This window comes from Physeter macrocephalus, chromosome 18 (genome assembly GCF_002837175.3).
Source record: "Physeter macrocephalus isolate SW-GA chromosome 18, ASM283717v5, whole genome shotgun sequence".
Lineage (NCBI taxonomy): Eukaryota > Metazoa > Chordata > Mammalia > Artiodactyla > Physeteridae > Physeter > Physeter macrocephalus.
Window position 1 is genome coordinate 33895769 of NC_041231.1, and position 20629 is coordinate 33916397.

A 20629-nucleotide genomic window follows, 5' to 3' on the forward strand; every position below is an offset into this window, starting at 1 on the left:
GACGCTTACGAAGAATTGCATGTAGCTGTCCTGGAGAGGTTCTTTAAGACTATGTGCTCAGGTTACCCCCAAACCTTCTTAAAATTGTCCACAGTTTATATATAAATTCTCTAGTTTTTTAAATGAATTAAAAGCCAATATAGCAGGTGATTTCTTGGGCAATGGGCCGATATTTCTTCCCTTCCTGGTCAAAGCTTTCAGCTGGCATTCTGAAATATAGTCTTGGCTCTGATGTCTCTTCAATTACTGTGGACCACACGTGTTCATTTTATTATGATTCACGTACCAATGTACGTATTTATTTCTCATGGTAATTAAGCCTTTAAAAAGTCATTTAGTTTTAGAAAATAGGTTCAAAAGTACTCCAAAAATTTTCTTTTCAGTCGTAAAGTCTTTAAATGTTCTCTTAAAGATTATTGGAATTTTGCATTACCGAGTCCAAGCATTGTGCATATGATGTGTATGCAAATGGAAGAGAAGTATGGTGGAATGATCTTTAAATATTATTTACTCCTGCTTCTAAATGTTGTAAACCAAGGTGATTGCTAGAACTATTCACTTTAATTAAATGGCCTTTTGTAAGCATTTAGTAGATAGATTCATCAATACTTCATTAGATGGGTAGGTAGATACTTTTGCTTCTTATGTCCATACTTGACACTGACATTGTCTTTAGGAGTTTTGAGGGTTCAGGCAGAATTCTAAAATTCTGATAAGAATTTTATATAATTCACATATTTATATGTAGTTTAAGGACTCAAGAATAGAATACTATAAAAAAAAAATCTTTGCAAAATCAAGTTAGGAAAGGCAGCCTGGTGAAATAAAGAGTGCTGGAGTGAGATTCGGATGTTCCCAAATTAAGTCCAGGTCTGTAATTTAGGAGCTGTTTTCTTTTTGGTAAAATGAAGTGATTAGACTAAAACTGCAGGTTTTTTTGTTTTGTTTGTTTTTTTCCCGGTATGCGGGCCTCTCACTGCCGTGGCCTCCCCCGCTGCGGAGCGCAGGCTCCGGACGCACAGGCTCAGCGGCCATGGCCCACGGGCCTAGCTGCTTCGCGGCACGTGGGATCCTCCAGGACCGGGGCACGAACCCGTGTCCCCTGCATCGGCAGGCGGACTCTCAACCACTGCGCCACCAGGGAAGCCCTAAAACTGCAGTTTTTTGGTTGGTTGTATAGTTTCTCTCTCTCTCTCTCTCTCTCCCTCTCTCTCTCTGTCTCTCTCTCTCTCTCTCTCTTTGTGATTTGGCAGTAAAATCCTTTTTCAAACAAAAGTTAATGTGAGCCTCTCAAATAAGACAGAGATAGACATATAATCTTTGACCTTCTGTCTGTAGTGAGGATAGGGCCTGGAAGCTTCTCTGCCTAGTGTCTTCCTCATTTCCCTACCTGTGATCACCCTCAGAACTTCTCACTCCAGGAGATAATGCCGCACAACCCCTGTGTTCCACACACCACAGTTATAAGATCCTTGGATTATGTGAACAATCCAATTTTTCATCTCTAAAAATGTTTGTATTTTAAGTGCTTTCAATCCATAACTTAACGATAGGGAATGTGGATAGACCTGCTTTCTAATGATGGTGTTTTCAAATTGATGTCCTTGTCTCCCTGATGCTCCTGGTACTCTGAGCAGTTTTCATCTGCTAGTTAGGTGATCGCAGTCAATTAACGGAATCTTGAAGGGATAGGTTTGCAGTCAGTAGGAATTATTCCTTGAGGATGCCTACAGTGAAAATTCTGGGAAATGTGTGCTTCCTCGCAAGGCATGTATTAGAGGAGTGTTGTAGGACAATGTAGAAAAGGCCAAAAAAGTTTGAGATAACCCTGTCCCCAGAAGGCTAATAATCTTATTGAAAGGATAGTGAGAGACATCTTTTGTTGGGATCTATTGGAAAACTGCACCTTCCCCATCCTATGGGCTTCCGATGGAATTGGCAAGCACAGTGTCCTGTTTGCATGGGGTGGGCACTTGACTTGGGCCTGGACAATTTGCTATCACAGGCATATACCCTTAATGATTGATCTGGGGAGCTGTTGCATTTTCTAAGCAGGGCCAATCAGAACCTTCCATGAGATTTGATAAATGAAGAAAGAAGGCTTGTAGAAATCTGTGGATTTGGGGTTTCAGAGTCCACTTGCAGAAGAGGAGTATGAGGTCAAAAACCCAAGATAATCAGAGACAAAAGGAATTTGGAGATAGAAAGGAGAGATGGGGGAGAGCGAATAAGAAAGGGTATTTCCCTTGATCCAGATTTGCCTGACGTTGTGTTTATCTTTAGAATGCCTAGTTATATAAGCCAATGAAGTCTCTTTCCAGCTGAAGAGAGTTTGATTCTCATTCTTGCCATCTGCAACCAAGGAGTCTTGAATAATAAAAACAAGAAACCTCTGAAGAACGTTAAGCTGGTACATCGTAAAGTGCTACGTACTTTCAGAGAGAGGAAGATTCTTCTCTTTTGTTTTGCTTTCAGGTTGGTGGAAGCATTGCCCGACAGCCACTCTCTCCTTGTCTCTCGGAAAACCATTAGCGCTCAGGATTGCTCCACCACTTTCTTTTTCCTTAAGTCTATTCTAACTTTGCACATCTTCCATTTCAGTCTGGCTTTTCTCGTGTGATCCTTTTTAGCTCCATGCCCAGTATTATTTCGTTTCCTATATGTTGCAGACCATGTTTATTTTTCCAAACAAACAAATAATTACAATTACTTTGCACATAGATTTTTTTTCTCCTCTTCTTACTAGTTCTTTAGATTTTTCTTTTACTTTTTAAAAGATTTTCTCCTCTTCTTACTAGTTCTTTAGATTTTTCTTTTACTTTTTAAAAGACATTTTGGCTTCAGAAATATTTCTGCTTATACATCTATTATGGTAAAGAGAGAGGTTTTTTGGAGAACATGTCCTCAACTGTCCTAGAAATAGATATCAGTCTTGTCTCAAGAGGTGTCTTCTATCTGAAGCTCTGTTATCCTTCAGGTCTCGAGAGTCTGTTTTCTAATAATTAGAGGTCTGCTATAATATACACAGGCTAAACCTTTTATATCTAAAACAAGGTCCAAACATTGTTTTCACATTAGTTTCCCATTGGCCCATCCTACCAATGGATATTACATGGCTTCTGGGCTGTGTGTCCTGATGTTGGGAGTGCTTCATGTTCCCCTTTTTTGAAGATAAGATTGTGGCTGGAGATGGCGCTTCTTTTAAATTCAACTCATACCTTAAATTGGTTTCCACTAGTAGCTCTGAAATCCACATTGATGAATTCAAGCTAGAAAGACAGCATACATTTGAGGAGAAGAGTTTTCTGCCTGTTGACTGAAAGGAGCCAGCAGCTTAGGACAAATTGGTGGGAAGAAGGTGAAGTCTGATGCTGGGCAAGGGCAGACTCTGACCCTCAACCTGGGAGAATTGAGCTAGAGAGCTATTTCCTCAAGTCAAAAATGTAATGAATGCATGAGAGTGTGTGATCTAAATAAGTGTATGCATGTGTCTATATACATAAAAAATATACTTTTATGTTTGTGCACACATGTTGGCCTTGTCACGTGAAAAATAACAGCTCAAGGATGGATGTCATGACAATAACGTGAGAGACAAAAGTCTGTGGAGGAAGCTAAGACAACTTGTCGAATAGTCTTTAGGAGCGTGGGTTTCTCTAATCAGAACGCCTTTTCAACTACACCAAAAACAAACAAAACAAAACAAAAAGCCCTCAGTTCTTAATGATAACGTTATAATTACTTTGACTTATCCACAGTATATGCACAAGTCTCAGAATAACAATGCCAGTTTTACCATGAATAATGTAATTACTATGAACAGTTTAAGACATTTTCTCCAAATTACCTTGTTATTAAATAGTCACTTGGAATAGTCCCTCTGTGAATGCTTACCACACCAACTAGATAAGAAATCAGGTTTATTTGTCTTATTTCACTTCTGATTTATAGAGATTGCTTTTTTATATTTAGTTTTATTTTGTAATTATGTAGAAAATTTACTACATGATTCCAAAAATTGAATCTCTAAAACAAGGTATAGTCAAAGAAGTCTAATTTCTTTCTCTTCCCTGTATCCTGTCTCTTCCTCCCACAGATTTTTATTAGTTTCTTATTCTACTTTTAAGACATAAGCAAATACGTATAGATAGGGTTGTACATATGTGTGTATGTGTACATATACACATATGTATGTATAAACATACATACATACACAGACATGTGGGCCACATCGTTTCTTTGGTAAGTTTAGGATACACTGTATGATTTTCTCTAACGTTTTTTCCTTAGCAAAATACCCTGGAGAGCCCTCCATTGCACTTTCTAGAGATATTTCTTTTTCACAGTTTCATAGTACTCCATTGTGTGGTTTTATCACACTTTATTCAACCCATCCCCTATTTATAGATATTTTGATTGTTTCCTGTCTTTGTTATTATAAATAATGCTGCAGTGAATAGCTTTGTGCATATATCTTTTGTTATTCTTTGCCAGTATGTCTTTTGGATAGATTCCCAGAAGTGGAATTTCTGTCAGAGGATAAATGCCTGTGGAATTTTGCTCAGTATTGACAAATTTCCTTCCATAGGGTTTGTAAGTGCCACGTTGCATTCACCCCAGAACTATAAGAGAGTTTCTATTTCCACAAGTTGGGCCAACATACTATGTTGTCAAACTGAAAGATTTGCATATCTGATAGGAAAGAAATGTCATCTCAGTATACTTTTAATTTGCATTTCTCTTCTTAAAAGCAAAGTAGAATTTTTTTTTTCATATGGTTGAGATCCATTTGCATATACTTACCTGTGACTGATCATTTCATATTTCTAACTCATTTTTCACTCTGATTGTTGACCTCTTTTTCTAATTTTTGAAGCCTTGTATATATTGGGAACTTTTGTCTCTGGTGTAAGTTACAAATATCTTTTTCCAGTCTTCTTTTGAACCTTTTCCATACAGTGTTTAATATAAGCACAAGTTTCTGTCTTTTCCCTTATTGCCTCTGCATTTTAAATCATAGTTAGGATTCCTATAGTTTAACTAATTCATGGTTAGGAATCCTAGGATTCTTCATTAGTAGGTTATTGAGAAATTTACCAATGTTTTATTCTAGTGCTTAGTTTCACCTTTAATAGTTAAATATTTGATCCAGTTGGAATCTCTCCTGGTTTATAGTCTAACGAATGGATCTGGTTTTAGCTTTCTTCATGTGACTATGTAATTATCCCAACAGTGCCATTAAACACTCCATCTTGCCTTCAATAATTTGAGGATGCAGTATTTATTATATACTAAATATTCAGTTGGATTTATCATCAATAGTAGGAAACATATCCTACTACTGGCTTAGTGGAAGCCTTAGGCTCTGTCGGGGGGTGGTGGTGGGGTAGTGGATTGCCTGGACTAAATCTGAGGTAGTTATGTAAGAGAGACGGAGTGAGGGAAAGATGGGGATGGATGTCAAGTAACCAGCAATGCATTAGTTTTCCTTTCTGGACCATAAGCTTCTCAAGATCACAGGGTTGTAATGTGTCCTTGTGTCCCTTGCCATTAGTACAGTGCCCAGACACGTTACAGATGTGTAAATGCTTACAAAAGAGTACTCAGCTGGCATAGTACTACTTACTGTGATTTTATAATAAATCAATTTTTTCTTTTTTACAAACTATAGTGTAGCTAAAATAAGATATTCTAAAATATATTAGTCACTAGGTTCATAAGGCCTGAATAAGTTGGATAAATGTTTTAGCATTTGTTTTTGAGTCCTCTTTTGAATTTTGAATGTTCTCTATAGTGTACTTTTATTCTGAGAATTCAATAAATTTTATAAACATTCTTTGTCTCTGAGTTGAAGTAGATGAAAAGCAGTAGATTGCAAATTTTCTTAAAGGCAGAATCAGTGTGTTTTTTGTCACCCTGCTCTGTACCTGAAAAAATAATGCAGATGTTCTCTTAATCCTTATCAAACGAATGAATGAATGCTATCTCCATTTTACAGCCAGTCATGGAAACTTAGAGCTCAGTGGCTCTCTCATGTCATTCAGCTAAAAGAAAGGTCTAAAACTTTTGCCCACACAGAAATCCATTGCCTTCCTTAGCGATTATATTCTTTTATAGTCTCAGAGCCATACTTTATAGTCCACAAACATGAAATCATACTGTTGAAAAACCAAGCTTTTGTGGAAAATAATAACCAATGCTTTGAAAAGATAGACAACTATTTGTTAACAGAGATTGAAAATACATACATTGTATGCCAAAGAATGAGTATATTCTTGCCATGTGATAACCCAGAAAACTAGATAAACTTAATTTTAAATATACTCGCCAATATTGGTCTCTGTCTTAATGTCCCTTCCCATAATGTAGGCATTTAGGATTTTTAGCTTCTCAGCCGTCCTAGTAAGCTTTGACTTTTATAAGATGCTTAAATGTCAACATCTAATTTCCGAAGATGAGTTTACAGTTTGGGGTAGGTGATTTTAGAGTACACTTTGCTCACCTCAGACCTGGCACAGGATAAAGAAAATTTGTCAAGTTCTGAAAACCTGTATCTCTTAATAAGCTTCTCCAGGAAAAATGTGATTAAAATGTTTCCTAAGGTTAAGGTTTCACCTGTGGCACTTTGAATTTCCTCAGCTTAACACATCATCAGTATGACATGTCACGCTTGGCTTGGTCAGCAATTCGTGTACACAGATTAAACGTAAATGCATTTAAAATGACAGATTCAAATGTATCCCAATACTAGAGGAACTGCTGGTAAAATGGCACAGGCCAAGCACTTCTAGTAAAAACATTATTGTCAAGTACTTACCGGATCTTGTTGGTTACCTCATTTGGACATCTACACTGTTGCATCACCCAGTTTGCTAGGTCCTAGGCTTCCCTAGGTGTGAATTTGCTCCAGTAAGGTATCACGTTCCAAATTGTGCACAGTAAATTGCAAATTTATCTGCAAAGGGAATGCAGCCTTTATTCTAGGAAAACATTACCCATTCCATAGCCTTGCCAACCAATATCTTGAGTTTTCATGTTTTATGTGCCTAACGTTTTCCAGAAAAATCCAAAAGACTTTTTTAAGGGGCAGTGAGTGGAACTTACATACAGATACATTCCATAGCTTTTTGACATTTTCTAAAGTGTTGTATTGATTTTTCCCCTTTCCTTCTGTTTGTTTTTTTTTCCCCCTAGGTACTTATTGGTATATACACACACTCACACTCCCTACTTACTTAACATATTTGAGATAGCACTTTGCTGGTTAAGGAAGTAAATTTGGCTTTCCTAGGTATGTTCTGAGATTTTTTTTTTTTTAATGCTTTTGCCGGATCCCTAAAGATCACTTGCATCCCACTTCTGATGTGGCTCTGTGTGTGTGTGTGTGTGTGTCTGTGTGCTGGCTCACAAAGATATTCTTTTGAGGTGGGTCTAATGGGGGGAATCTTTTCTTTTTATTGAGGTAAGAGTTTCAATGAAAGTATGACAATATATGTGACACTAAACTGGAACAGTGATTGCAACAGAAGTGAACTGTTAAAGGTACAGCTGACTCCAAATTAAATTAACAAAAGTATATGGTGTGGGGATTTTTAAAGGGCAGCTTCTTTTTATCATCTCTGTCTGTCTGTCTGTCTCTGTCTCACACACACACACACACACACACACACACACACACACACACACACATTTAATGAAGCACCCTATTGAAACTTAGACTGTCCCACTTAGAAATGCCTACCGAGTCTGCATTTTCCTTAAACAGGATAATTTAATGGCAGAACTGCCTACCTGTCTGCATTCTTTTAAAGAATTATGCTAATCATACAAGTGGCCCTGCACTGCATGATTGATAAGTTTGTTTTGGTTCAGCCCTTGCCTCCTTTATGCCTTAGAGAACATAGCTATAATGGATTAGGTTTAATTCCTACAGTTTTGTGCTGTTTTGCTGGCATGTTAAGTCAAAACAAAAGGGAAAAAGATTGTGCTTTTGGCAATAAGTCTTGGCTTGCTGAGAAAGTCAACCCCTACCCAGATATGCCAGGTGGCCATGTACAAACTCTAGTACCTCTGGAGTCTGAAGAGCCACTTTTCCTCTGAAACTTATACACACAGGACAACTTACCTCAGACATCTTAGAGCATGGTTTTTATATCACAGGCACTGGGTCTTGGGAGCAAGAAAGGAGAAATCCTGTGCCCTTTTGATTTTAACAACAACAAGAAAAAAAAAATCCAAGAGAGAAATTCTTAGTGGATCATCTAGTTGAACTCATTTTCTGTGTTATTTTTAAGACATAAGACAAGTTTTTAAAACATAGTTTCACCAAAAACACATAAATATGATCATGCAATTTTTAAATTTTATTTTTATTTTATTTTTAAAATTTATTTTTGGCTCTGTTGGGTCTTTGTCGCTACATGCGGACTTTCTCTGGTTGTGGTGAGCGGGGACTTCTCCTGTCGTGAAGCACGGGCTCTAGGCGTGGGGCTTCAGTAGTTGCAGCACTCAGGCTCAGGAGTTGTGGCTCGTGGGCTGTAGGGCATGGGCTTTAGGGCACGAGGGCTTCAGTAGTTGTGGCTCACAGGCTCTAGAACACAGGCTCAGTAGTTGTGGCGCACGGGCTTAGTTGCTTCATGGCATGTGGGGTCTTCCTGGACCAGGGATCGAACACGTGTCCCCTGCATTGGCAGGCGGATTCTTAACCACTGTGCCACCAGGGAAGTCCACGGTCACGCAATTTTGTATACACATGCACACATGTAAGTATATATACACATATGTATAAATGTGTGTATGTGTATTTTTGTACCTTCAATCCCTTCCCGCCCCGTTTTCACTCAGCACTGTGCCCTCACCATTCTCAAAACCCTCACCATCCACACCACCATCCATCCTACTTCTTCCCTTTGCAGATCTCCCTTAGTGAACAAGCTCCTTTAGAACTTTCCATCTACTGCACTCAAATGTTAATTCATTGGTGGCTGAATCCTTGGGCTGGTCACTTCTGGCCATGCACAGTCTCAGTTCTTTTACCCCAGTGTGTCATATAAAAGTTGTTCTTGTATATCTGTGCTGAGATGTGAAAACAGTTGTAAAGTCCTGACCTATGATGATGCTTCCATATTTTTCAGCGTGCTAATGTATCTATATAATAACACATATGTGTATATATGTGTATTTACACATTCATATCTGGAAGGATTTTTTTCTTACTGTTTTACAACACTGGAATTTTATTGACTCTTTTCTCTTTCAATAATTATTTGTGGAAATTCCTTCAAGGCCACTGAATAGCTCTAATTCATTATTTTGCACAACTGTAATGTAATTTTATAACTATTAGTTTTAAGAAAGAGCTTTCAGGGGCTTCCCTGGTGGCGCAGTGGTTGAGAGTCCGCCTGCCGATGCAGGGGACACAGGTTCATGCCCCAGTCGGGGAAGATCCCACATGCCGTGGAGCAGCTGGGCCCGTGAGCCATGGCCGCTGAGCCTGCGCGTCCGGAGCCTGTGCTCCGCAACGGGAGAGGCCGCAGCAGTGAGAGGCCCGCGTACTGCAGAAAAAAAAAAAAAAAAGAAAGAGCTTTCAGTAGTAAAAACTCTTGGTATAATCTGGGGGTGGGAAGGTCATTTCAGGTCCTATAAATATTTTTAAAAGAGATGGTCTTTGTTTCCTGGGGTGAGTAGTGGTGACTTTTATGCCTTCATTGAAGGATATTAATTTTATTATCATGACAGAAATTTTTTTTTGAAGGAAAGGTATTCAGTGAGGATTCTGGCTATTTTTTAATATCCTTTTTAAATATATGGGTTTCTTTACCATTTGGGGGTCATTATTTTTTTCTTTTTTTAACTTTATCTTTTAAAATAATTGTAGGGCTTCCCTGGTGGCGCAGTGGTTGAGAATCCGCCTGCCGATGCAGGGGACACGGGTTCGTGCCCCGGTCCGGGAAGATCCCACATGCCGCGGAGCGGCTGGGCCCGTGAGCCATGGCCGCTGGGCCTGCGCGTCCGGAGCCTGTGCTCCGCGACGGGAGAGGCCACAACAGCGAGAGACCCGCATACCGCAAAAAAAAAATAAAAATAAAAAAAAAAATAAAAGTAATTGTAGATTCCCAGGAGTTACAAATAATATATCAGGAGATCTCATGTACACTTCACACACATGCCTTAATGTTGGTGTCTTGCTTAATTATAGTATGATACCAATATGAGGAAACTGACGTCCGTGTAATCCACAGAATTTATTCAGATTTCACCAGTTCTACCAAGCACTCGTGTGTGTGTGTAGTTCTATTTGAGTTATATTTTAATATGTGAAACAAATTCTTCTATCACTCAAATTCTATGCTTCAGATTTATAAATGAAAGTAGATAGAACTGAGGTCATAGAAAAACTGAGGTGTTGAAGTAGTTTTCTTAGTGATACTGTGAGATGCCATTCTGCGTGTAACCTTAAAAAAAATCAAGAAAGGTGCTTCAAGGTTGTTACAGCTTCACATAGATACACGTGAAGGCAGAGAATACATAAAATTCTCTCTAAAGAGCCCATGGTTGCCGCATCTCGGCCTCCTAATGAGAAACGGGGTTCAGTGCTTCTACACTGGGCCAGTAGGGACTGTCTCTTTCTAAGAATATATAATAAATAATGAGTATTTGTGGAAAGGGGATGCCATTCTGCGTGTAACCTTAAAAAAAATCAAGAAAGGTGCTTCAAGGTTGGTACAGCTTCACATAGATACACGTGAAGGCAGAGAATACATAAAATTCTCTCTAAAGAGCCCATGGTTGCCGCATCTCGGCCTCCTAATGAGAAACGGGGTTCAGTGCTTCTACACTGGGCCAGTAGGGGACTGTCTCTTTCTAAGAATATATAATAAATAATGAGTATTTGTGGAAAGATATGTTCTTCTGACTACAAAGACACCTGCTGAGATTGCTTGGATTGTAATTTTATAGCAGCCTTTTTCTAAATTAATTACATATTTGCAATCAGGCAACCATAGCTACTCTTTAGAAGTAATGTCTCATGTACAACTGTGAATATGTAAATTAGTTCCAGCGAGTATCTGATTACATGCCATAATAAAGAAAGTGTATTTGGGTGGCAGCCCTCCTTCTCTTTACAAACTGTCGTGGTCGTCGGGGTGGTGTCTAGTGAGAAACGGGGTTCGGTGCTTCTACACTGGGCCAGTAGGGGACTGTCTCTTTCTAAGAATATATAATAAATAATGAGTATTTGTGGAAAGATATGTTCTTCTAACTACAAAGACACCTGCTGAGATTGCTTGGATTGTAATTTTATAGCAGCCTTTTTCTAAATTAATTACATATTTGCAATCAGGCAACCATAGCTACTCTTTAGAAGTAATGTCTCATGTACAACTGTGAATATGTAAATTAGTGCCAGCGAGCATCTGATTACATGCCGTAATAAAGAAGGTGTATTTGGGTGGCAGCCCTCCTTCTCTTTACAAACTGTCGTGGTCGTCGGGGTGGTGTCTGGTACTTTAACAGAGTCAGAAAAAGTGAAGGGAGTACTGCTAATCCCACCTGGAAATGCAGCCTCGAAATACTTTCATATTATGGTGTCCATGAACTACAGAGGTCATAAGAGACGGCAATCTTCCTTCATAACTTGTAGGTCCAACTCCTTAAATTTTCCTGTCGGTAAATATGGTCCAGAAGAGTGAAGTGGTATCCTTAAAGGCATAAAGTGACAAAGGCGCAGTGTCAAAATCTTGACTAAAATTCAGGGATCTTCCTCTGGAAAGATGTTCTTTCCACTATAACACTGTAGTACTCTGCTCATTTTTATGCATTAGATCAGTGGATTAAAAAGTCCTAACAGGGCTTCCCTGGTGGCGCAGTGGTTGAGAGTCCGCCTGCGGATGCAGGGGACGCGGGTTCGTGCCCCGGTCCGGGAAGATCCCACATGCCGCGGAGCGGCTGGGCCCGTGAGCCATGGCCGCTGGGCCTGCGCGTCCGGAGCCTGTGCTCCGCAACGGGAGAGGCCACAACAGAGGGAGGCCCGCGTAGCCAAAAATTCCTAACAGCCTGTTAACAGCCTACAAAATTTTCCAAGGTGGTTTCCCTTCTCTCTGTCACTAGACGATTCTAAGGGAATGTAGGAGCTCCTGGGACAGGCAGCCATCTCTTGTAACAGTCAGCTGTTTGGTAAGAGTAGGTTTGATGGCTATAATTCCTATGCTAGGCTAACATGACACAATTCAAAGTTTTCTAAAGCATTCTTTTTTTTTTCTCCCCAAGGATCCAAAGTAAGTTCACCTGGGGTCTAGTTCAGGTTTTTGCTGAAAGTGTGGGTAATATCTAGATCCAATATACAATGGACTAACTCAGGTGTTCATTAGCAATGACTGTCTAAAAAAATGTTATGATGGAATATTTGAAACATATGCAAAAGTAGAGTGACTAGTATAATAAATTCTCATGTCATGGCTTCAGCACTGCAATAGGTGGTCAAATGTTGGTTTTGAAATAGTTATATACAAGTGATTTTGTTTCCTTATAGACGGCTGTCCTATTCTTTCGTTGGGGGAGAGGTTCTGGGTGGCTGTTAAATGGTTCTTTTCATCTGATTGACTGCCTGATGCAGCATCTCTTTTCCTCTGAGCGGCTCTGCCAAGTACTTTAACGTGTTATTAGGGTTAGTGGTGGCCCTCAGAAATAGAAATCCACAGTGTAGAGTTTAGAATAATGGTAAAAATCTGCTGTGGGTGACCATGTTTCTGTTTAAGACACCAGAGGGAGCTATGTTTTCCACGGCGAGGCTGGCCACCTCCGGGCTGGTGAAAGCAGTGCAACATATGAAGTACATACAGGGTATTTGAAGTAACAGTGGCTAAATCGCTAAACCAGGAGTGAAATCTGTGTTAGAGGGAACAGTAAAGACCAAAACTTAGAGACTGGAGTCTCTTCAAATTTGGCTGAGTACCGACAATCCATGTTGTTTCATTTTAAGTTAGGTAAGTGGCAGCCTTCCCAGCTGGACTTTAATAAGCTCTGTTGAAGACAGAAACCATTTTCTTCTTGCTGCCTGTCTCTCCCTCATGCCGGGCAATAAATGTAGATGTTTGTTGAATGGATGAGTGAATAGATGGATGTGTGGGTGAACAAAGGAGTAAAGAAAGGCATCTTAGGAAATAAAACTTAATTAGTAACCTCAACATTTTAGGTGTCAGAGTGTGATGTCAGAGTGTTTCAAAGGCTGGCCAATTTTAAGCAGATACCATTAAGAGCAATGTAGCATTAAAATAGGCCATTCTGTTATTGTCTCACGTCACAATTTTGGAACCTAATTAAAAGTTCAGTGACAGTCTTTTTTTAAAAAGTGGCAACAAAAGATTTCTGGTAAAATCTTGTCCTTTTCACATTTTAATGATTCCGTTCCCTTGTTCTGGACCCATTGTATGCTAAATTCCATTGTGTAAAAATAATTTTGGTAGTGTGTAGCATAATTCCAGAAACAGATCTCGGGAGAAGGGTGAGGCTGAAAAGTAGACATGTTAGGGAGTATTGTGTTTTGTTCAATATTATCCACAACAGTAAATCAAACATGGTAGAACAGAATTCACAGAATTCTTGTAGCTCTTTAGGCCACTGTCAAACATCAGGCCCTGAAATATTGGAAAAGAAGTTAGGTATCGTTCCTCAGTTTGCAGATGGGGAGTGCCTAGAAGGGGAGTTGATTAATCCAGTCCTGTGGGTAACAGAACCCTCATTAGCACCTCAGGGACATCCTTAATCCAGTATCTCTGCCTCCATGACCTTGATCCAGTACTGTCCTCTGGATGGAGGAGCTATGTTCCTAAGTCTTTCCATAGTGCCCGAGTCTTACCTTGTCTATGTTAAATATGGTCAGTTTCTTCTCTCATCCATTATCCCATGAGGTGTTTTCTCTTTTATGCACTATCTTCATCACCCTCTGCTGGGTATCATATAGTATGTTAGTAAAGGGCTTAAAATGCTTAGATAAGGAACAACAGGATGTGAAATAAAACCTTTGGTGTAATAAAAGAACACTGGTGTTCTTCACACAAATTAAGGCAGTGGAATTACTGTACATTGGTATATTGTTTCACAGTTTTAGTCACCTGCATCTGGCATCCCCAATATAAAGCAGAAGAAAAATTCTCTCCATTCTCTCCCTAATGCGGGATAAGCCTAAGTTACCTGTTCAGAGTTCTCATGGATTTCTTCTTAATTCCTGAGTGTTTTAAAATTTCTACTTAAACAAGACTTTCTGCTATTCTTGAAATTTGCACAGAACAATTTAGAAATTCACATACCCAGGCTGAAAACATAACATATACAAAAACATAAAAACAAACATAAACATTAAAAAGCATCCCGAAGGCCAGTTTTAGGAGAAACTACAGAATTCTGTGCTTTTTCTGTCTTATTCTCCTGACGTTAATTCTCTCCGTGTCACCCCTTTCCTTGCCCACCCCACTCAGAGTTAGGAACACCTGACATTTGGAGCAATCTCCTCAGAGGGCCCACAATTAAATGGCAATAAAATGAGATGGTGATCTTCTAACTCCGACGATCTCCGTATTTCCCTGGTTCAGAAGGTCTCCAAGTGCTGGTTATAACTCATTCATGGAATGTGATTTCAATTTAGTATGTCTCACCAAACTTAAAAAAGAAACAAGAAAATAAAACTACAGAATAGGTGATGTCTGAGAGTATCACTTATAGTAAGAGTAGGTATTGGGTTATAACAATTTTATCACATCAACTCTCTCTGTGTGTCCTAGATTATGATGTATAATGTCCAGCTAATGATACCGCACTAGTTCATCATCCTCTCAGTGATGTGGGGAGTCAGAGGAATGAACATCAACTCTTAACCTAAAGTAACTCTCGGTATCTGGCTTTACTTGGCTTACTACCAAATCCACAGTAATGATCTGCTTCTCTTTGGGCTAAGAATAATGAAGCACCCAGCCTTTCCCACTGCTAACAATAGCATGATGCTTTTGACAACTTTTTTTTAGAAAATAATACCTCGACCTGAATATACTGAAAAGAAGCAAATATTTTTGACTTCCCCATACCCCATTACCTGCGAGGGAAGTATTTTAATGATCTTGTGCTCCACATGGTTTAAATTTATAGTTTAAATTTTGTTCTCTGCAGTAATCCTCCTGTAGATTATTAATAAGCTTTCATTCCTTGTGAGACAATTTGTTACCTTTACACCAGTGCACATGCATTTTTTAGTGATTCTCTTGAATTATTCCATCTAAATTGGAAGAATTTGCCAACAAGATAGAAAGAGAGATTTGGAAATTGAGACTTGGTTAGTTAGAAAATGGTGCCAGAGCTGGACCTCCTCCACTGGGTATTTCTCATAACCATAAGTTGACAATGATGTTATTTTGCTGGAGGTTCTTGGACAGACAAAAGAGAAGAAGATCCTCAGTCCTAATGAACGTGAGGAGCCTGTTAGATATGCAGGTATTCTCTCTGGGATATTGGTAAAAGAAAATTAAATCAACTCACGACAGCTATCTTGCATATCTCACCTGGGAAGGTATGTATGCAGTAGGACAGGCACTGCTTAACATTAATCAGCCTCCTGAAGTCATTACATTCATGAGGAAATGTAATTCACATGTGATTACTTTTTAATTTACTCTGTAATCACATTCCAAGTGAACGGGCCAAGCTTAAAATGAAATTTAAAAGTCAAATACTGCTTTGTATTAGGAATTCACAATTTTTATATGCACTTAGGTTAATAAAGCTTTTACAATAACCATTTGTGGCTGAGCATATGATAATTTTTTGATGAAAGTTAATGCCATACCTTAGATGAAATGTACTTGATTTCCCTCCAAGTACTCAGCTGGACCCAGGGAGTCTCAGAACTGGATTCTGTGCTGAAATCCTGCTTCATCTAAACTTTATTTGAAAAAAAAAAAAGAATCATCCAAACATTCCTCAATCCCAGATCTGAAGTTGCAATAAACTAATGTATTTTTAATTCCTGCTGTGCCTGTGAGGCATATCCATTTGTTTTATCCATCATCAGAAAGTGTGTACACAACCTGATAGTAACTGACATAAGTTCATCAATGGGGAATGCCAGTGCCTGCAGTAAGAATCTTCCTCCAACAATGTGGCCTTTCAAGTTTATAAAGTTACAAAGCTGCTGTGTAAGTTTCACAAGTGCCTTTTGCCTTTAAAGGGAAATTTCAAAGGCCTAAGACCCCTTGTTGTGGGTAGTAGAGAGTAGGTTTGTGTTTTGATTTGTCAGCCAGAACTAAGGTCAATGTAGGGAACTCCACAAAGGATTTACAGATTTCTAGTCAATACAAGGAAAAATTTTTATCATTTGGCCTTACCTGGCATTGGACTAAACAACTTCAAAAGGATTAAGATCTCTTTCCCAGAAATAATGAAAAGCTGGATTCTCTTGTCCAGTGATGGTTTGTAGTAGTAGCACCAAACATCAGTTATTAACTTACAAGTTTCAAAATAATTGTGGTGTGTTTATGCTAACTTCACTATTATTTACCTTAGGAAAATTCCCTTTGTTCTAACTAATGGACTACTTTGCTTTGTTCTAAGTTAGTGCTATTTAATGAAAATGTAGTGCAAGGCACATAGAAAATTTTCTAGTAGCCACATTAAAGAAAGGAAAAATAAGCAGGTGAAATTAATTATAATAATGGCTTTTATTTAACCCACTATATCCTGACTATTATTTCAACATGTAACCAATATTAAAAAAATTTTTTATGAGATCTTATTTTTTCATACTGAACTTTGAAATGCTGTGTGTATTTTATACTTACAGCACATCTCAGTGTGGACAAGTCACATTTCAAGGGCTCAGGAGCCACTTATGGTTAGTGCCTACTGTATCGAGCAGAGTAGTGTGAAGTTCTCATATTCACGAAATCATGACTTTGATATGCTGGTCATATTTTCTTAAATGCATGCTAAATAAATGCATTTCTTTTGAAATTTTTTAAAAAGTTTGATTTTGTAAATGAAAAACGCACCATACTGTGAGAAACACTCCCTTAATAAGTAGTGTGTTTGTTTGTTTATTTGGCAGGAATATGCATGGTAGATTGCCTTGTGTGCATTGGGTTCTGCATGGGTGTTTGTACTTATCTGTGGTGCCCAGCACATGAGCTATAAGCACATTGTTTTCTTTTACTCATGCAAAAGCATAGCAGAGTTGAAGGGAATGAGACCGATGTGATCCTGCTTGATGTATTTTTTTTTTACAAATAAAATGTTTACTCCATATAGTATCTATATAACATACTTAAATGTAGATGCTGTGTGTAATACACACAGTACACACACATATATACACTACAATTTTTAATGGGGTCAAATGCCTTACTATTTGCCTCATAGCTGAGGCCAGCCCAGTTGTAATACCTGGCTTGAGGAATAAGACTTCCCCTGAAGATCAGATATCTCAGGCCATTGCCTCTTTCATCTGCACTTAGGGCCAGTGTGAGAATGTCTAACCCATTGTGGTAGGCAAAATAATGCACCCCAAAGATGTGCACATCCTAATCCCCAGAACCTGTGAATGTTACCTTAAATGACAAAAAGGTATTTTATGGATGTCATGTAAATTAAGTGTCTTGATATCCTATTTATTTGGGCAGGCCAGTGTAGTCACTGGGTCCTCATAAATGAGCGAGGGAGGCAGGAGTGTCAGAGAGAGCCGAGAGGAGGAGATAGGGTGATGGAAGCAGAGGTCAGAGTGATGTGACATGAGAAGGACTCAACATGCTGTTGCTGGCTTGGAAGATGGAGGGATGGGTCCACAAGCCAAGGAATGCTGGACAGGTCAAGAAAATGGATTCTCCCCTCCTCCCTCCAGAATGAACACAGCCCTACTGACATCTTGATCTTCCTTCAGAGAGACCCATTTCAGACTTCTGACCTTCAGAACGGTAAGATAAATTTGTGTTGTTTTAAGCCATTAAGTTTGTGGTAGTTTGGTATAGCAGCAATAGGAAACTAATACCCATCCTGAGCAATGGGATAATTAAAAATGCATCACTTTCAACTTCATTAGTTTGGAAAAGACGCCTATTTCAAGCAGTTCTTACCCTGGGACACCTTCCTAAACTACTTTGGCTGTGATGAGGGCTCTCCTTCCTTCTTTAGCCCCCACTGTTCTCAGTGCTGGCCTCTGAGACTGCGTGTATCTTACTCTGGTGCAATAATGTGTATGGAAGCCTGTCTCCCCACTAGACTGTTTGCAGGGCTAGGGTATTGCATGCCCTCAGCCCCCAGAAGTTTTTGAATATGTTAAGTAAGTGCCTCAAGACTTCCGTCCTACACTTTAATACAGTGGCTTGTGAAGCACACGGTCACAGGTGTGTGTGTTCCTTTTTTCCGTCTTGTCCATACTGGTGTGGTCAAATGTTGTCCACTTACTTTCTGAAATTGTCTGAGGCCCTCTTGGGAACTGACATTGGAGAGCTCTTTAGCCAACTAAATAGTGTTGGTGTTTTTATTTCATTTGGTTTTCTTTAAGAAATTTGTTATCACTTTATAGAACATTACTAGGAAGTTGATGAGGAGTCTAATTATCTCCTCCTCTGTCAGCCTGCAAAGACACATGTTTGAGGCATTCATAGCCTGACTATTGAGTCTTATCCATTGAGACCTACAGGTACTGAGACCATCTCTGTTCTGCAGTGTGTGGCCTGAGACAGGTCTGTTTTCAGGAGCTATATTCCTTCATCTGGTCAGTGATTATACTCATGCGTGCATTTAGGTTTGGAGAGGATAATAGTAATTCTTGTAAAGTGCCTATGTGTATTCTAAATGTTCATACTTTCGAAGTATAGTTTTTGTTAATTATACTCCTCACGGTGAGGGATTTTAAACTGAGAAATTCTCATTTTCCTGTTGAGTGCAGTCTGGTATTTACAGTGCTACCTTTTAAGCAAAATGTCATTCACTTAGTTTGTGGTCATCTTAACCCAATGTCCTTTAGAAATGAATGATTTAAGAAGGCATATGTAGTATTCTTTCACTTGCACTGGAAGTGATGGACCAATCACCTCAGGAGGAATTTGTGTCATTTAATATTATAAAGTTCATACAAATACGGGCAAGTTATTTGAAAAAGCTTCTTGTTGCTTGTGATTAGAAGTCAAAACAAGGCATGAGTCAGTCATGCAGTTTGTAGTTTTTCGGGGTTTTTTTTTTCCGGTCATATGATGTTATCTTTATTCATGTGACATAACATTACTCTGACACTTGAAATTTTTCCTTGATATGATTGTTACTTACAAAAAGGTAAGTTTTCACCACTACAGAGAGACAGAGACAGAGACAGATCTTGTTTTGAATCTTGGCTTTACCAACAAGTGAATACTGACCTTGAATAAGATTCTTCAACTTTAAGATGAGGGGAAAATCCCCAGTGTCAGAGTGTAAACATCTGTACAAAGCCAAGTTCAAAAACAACAGCTATAGAGTGGGTAAAATAAATTAAGTTAAATGATTCCTCTTTTTTCTCTAATTCAAGTAGACATTTCCAAAACAAATGCAATGGTTCTATCACTGGACTCTGCAGTTTGTAGTTTTTACCAGTTCTCCTTTCATGAGTGGTAGTGGAGTCATGCAGGAAGATAGGGAGTTAAGACTCAGAGGTAGAGTGTGGAGTCAAATAGAGAGAAATATACCCAAGTTGAGGTCCTGGGTAGGGAAGCAGCATGAAGAATGAAGACGGCAAATAGGTGACGCAGGCCACTATTCCCCTGTGGCTGATTGAATTCGGAAATCTCATTCACTTGGCTGATGTACATGGCCTTGGAATCCTCTCAACAGAGACATCTTCTCCATTGATCAAAACTGGCCGTTAAATTGAAACCTGTTGCTGTTGTTGGTTTTTGTTTGTTTGTTTTTAAAGAAGAAAGAATGAGAGGCAGAAACCGAAAGAATACAGAGGCAGGGTGTTACCACTCAGGCAAGTGGAAGGCAGGTTGCTCTTAACTTGAAGGGTTAGGAATTAGGAAGGAATGTGGAAATTAGGAGGGCACAGATCCTAGAGGGTAAAATCAGCAATATCGTCACAGGCCTGCTCAGCTTATTAGGAGCGGATGGATCCCAGACACTCAAGGACAAAATACTCTTAAACTTGACTGTGCATACGAATTACCTGGGGTACATGTGAAAAAACATAATCTGATCCACGTGTTCCCAGGGTAGCACCATTTCTGGCTAGTTCCCAGGTGATGCCAACACTGCTGGTCTGGGGACCACGCTTTGAGTAGCAAGAATAGAGAATGTGGTCAGGGCACCAAGGCCAGTCAGACCTGTTCTCAAGCTAGTTTTCTCTTTCCACCATGCCCTTCCTGCTGGGATTGAGGCCGAGGCCACTTATGGTTTAGGTCTGCCAGCACCTGTAGGAAGATGCAGCGATTTTGCAGGTCAAAAATTAAGTAACCAAAGCACCTCACTGTATATATTTATTTTCAAATTGTTCAAAATTGTTCTGCTCTTTCTTTTTTCCCAGAATGCTCTCCTTTTACCCCTCATGTATAAAGGTGCATGCTGTTTTCCCTCCCGTCTGCTCCTCCCTTTTAGTACCTTCTTTATCCCCAAAGCA

General features: G+C 39.2%; 1 protein-coding gene and 1 long non-coding RNA gene across 25 annotated transcripts in view; both read left to right on the forward strand.

The window, feature by feature from the left end:
* LOC129391544 (uncharacterized) overlaps positions 1-17929 on the forward strand; it is a 352982-nt gene extending 335053 nt beyond the window's left edge. The window contains exon 4 of the long non-coding RNA XR_008615858.1: positions 17882-17929. This is a non-coding gene — a long non-coding RNA (uncharacterized lncRNA). The remainder of the gene's footprint in view (positions 1-17881) is intronic.
* The window catches only part of FHIT (fragile histidine triad diadenosine triphosphatase), a 1537641-nt gene that overhangs the window by 1029608 nt on the left and 487404 nt on the right, over positions 1-20629 (forward strand). The gene's annotated exons all lie outside the window — the stretch shown is intronic.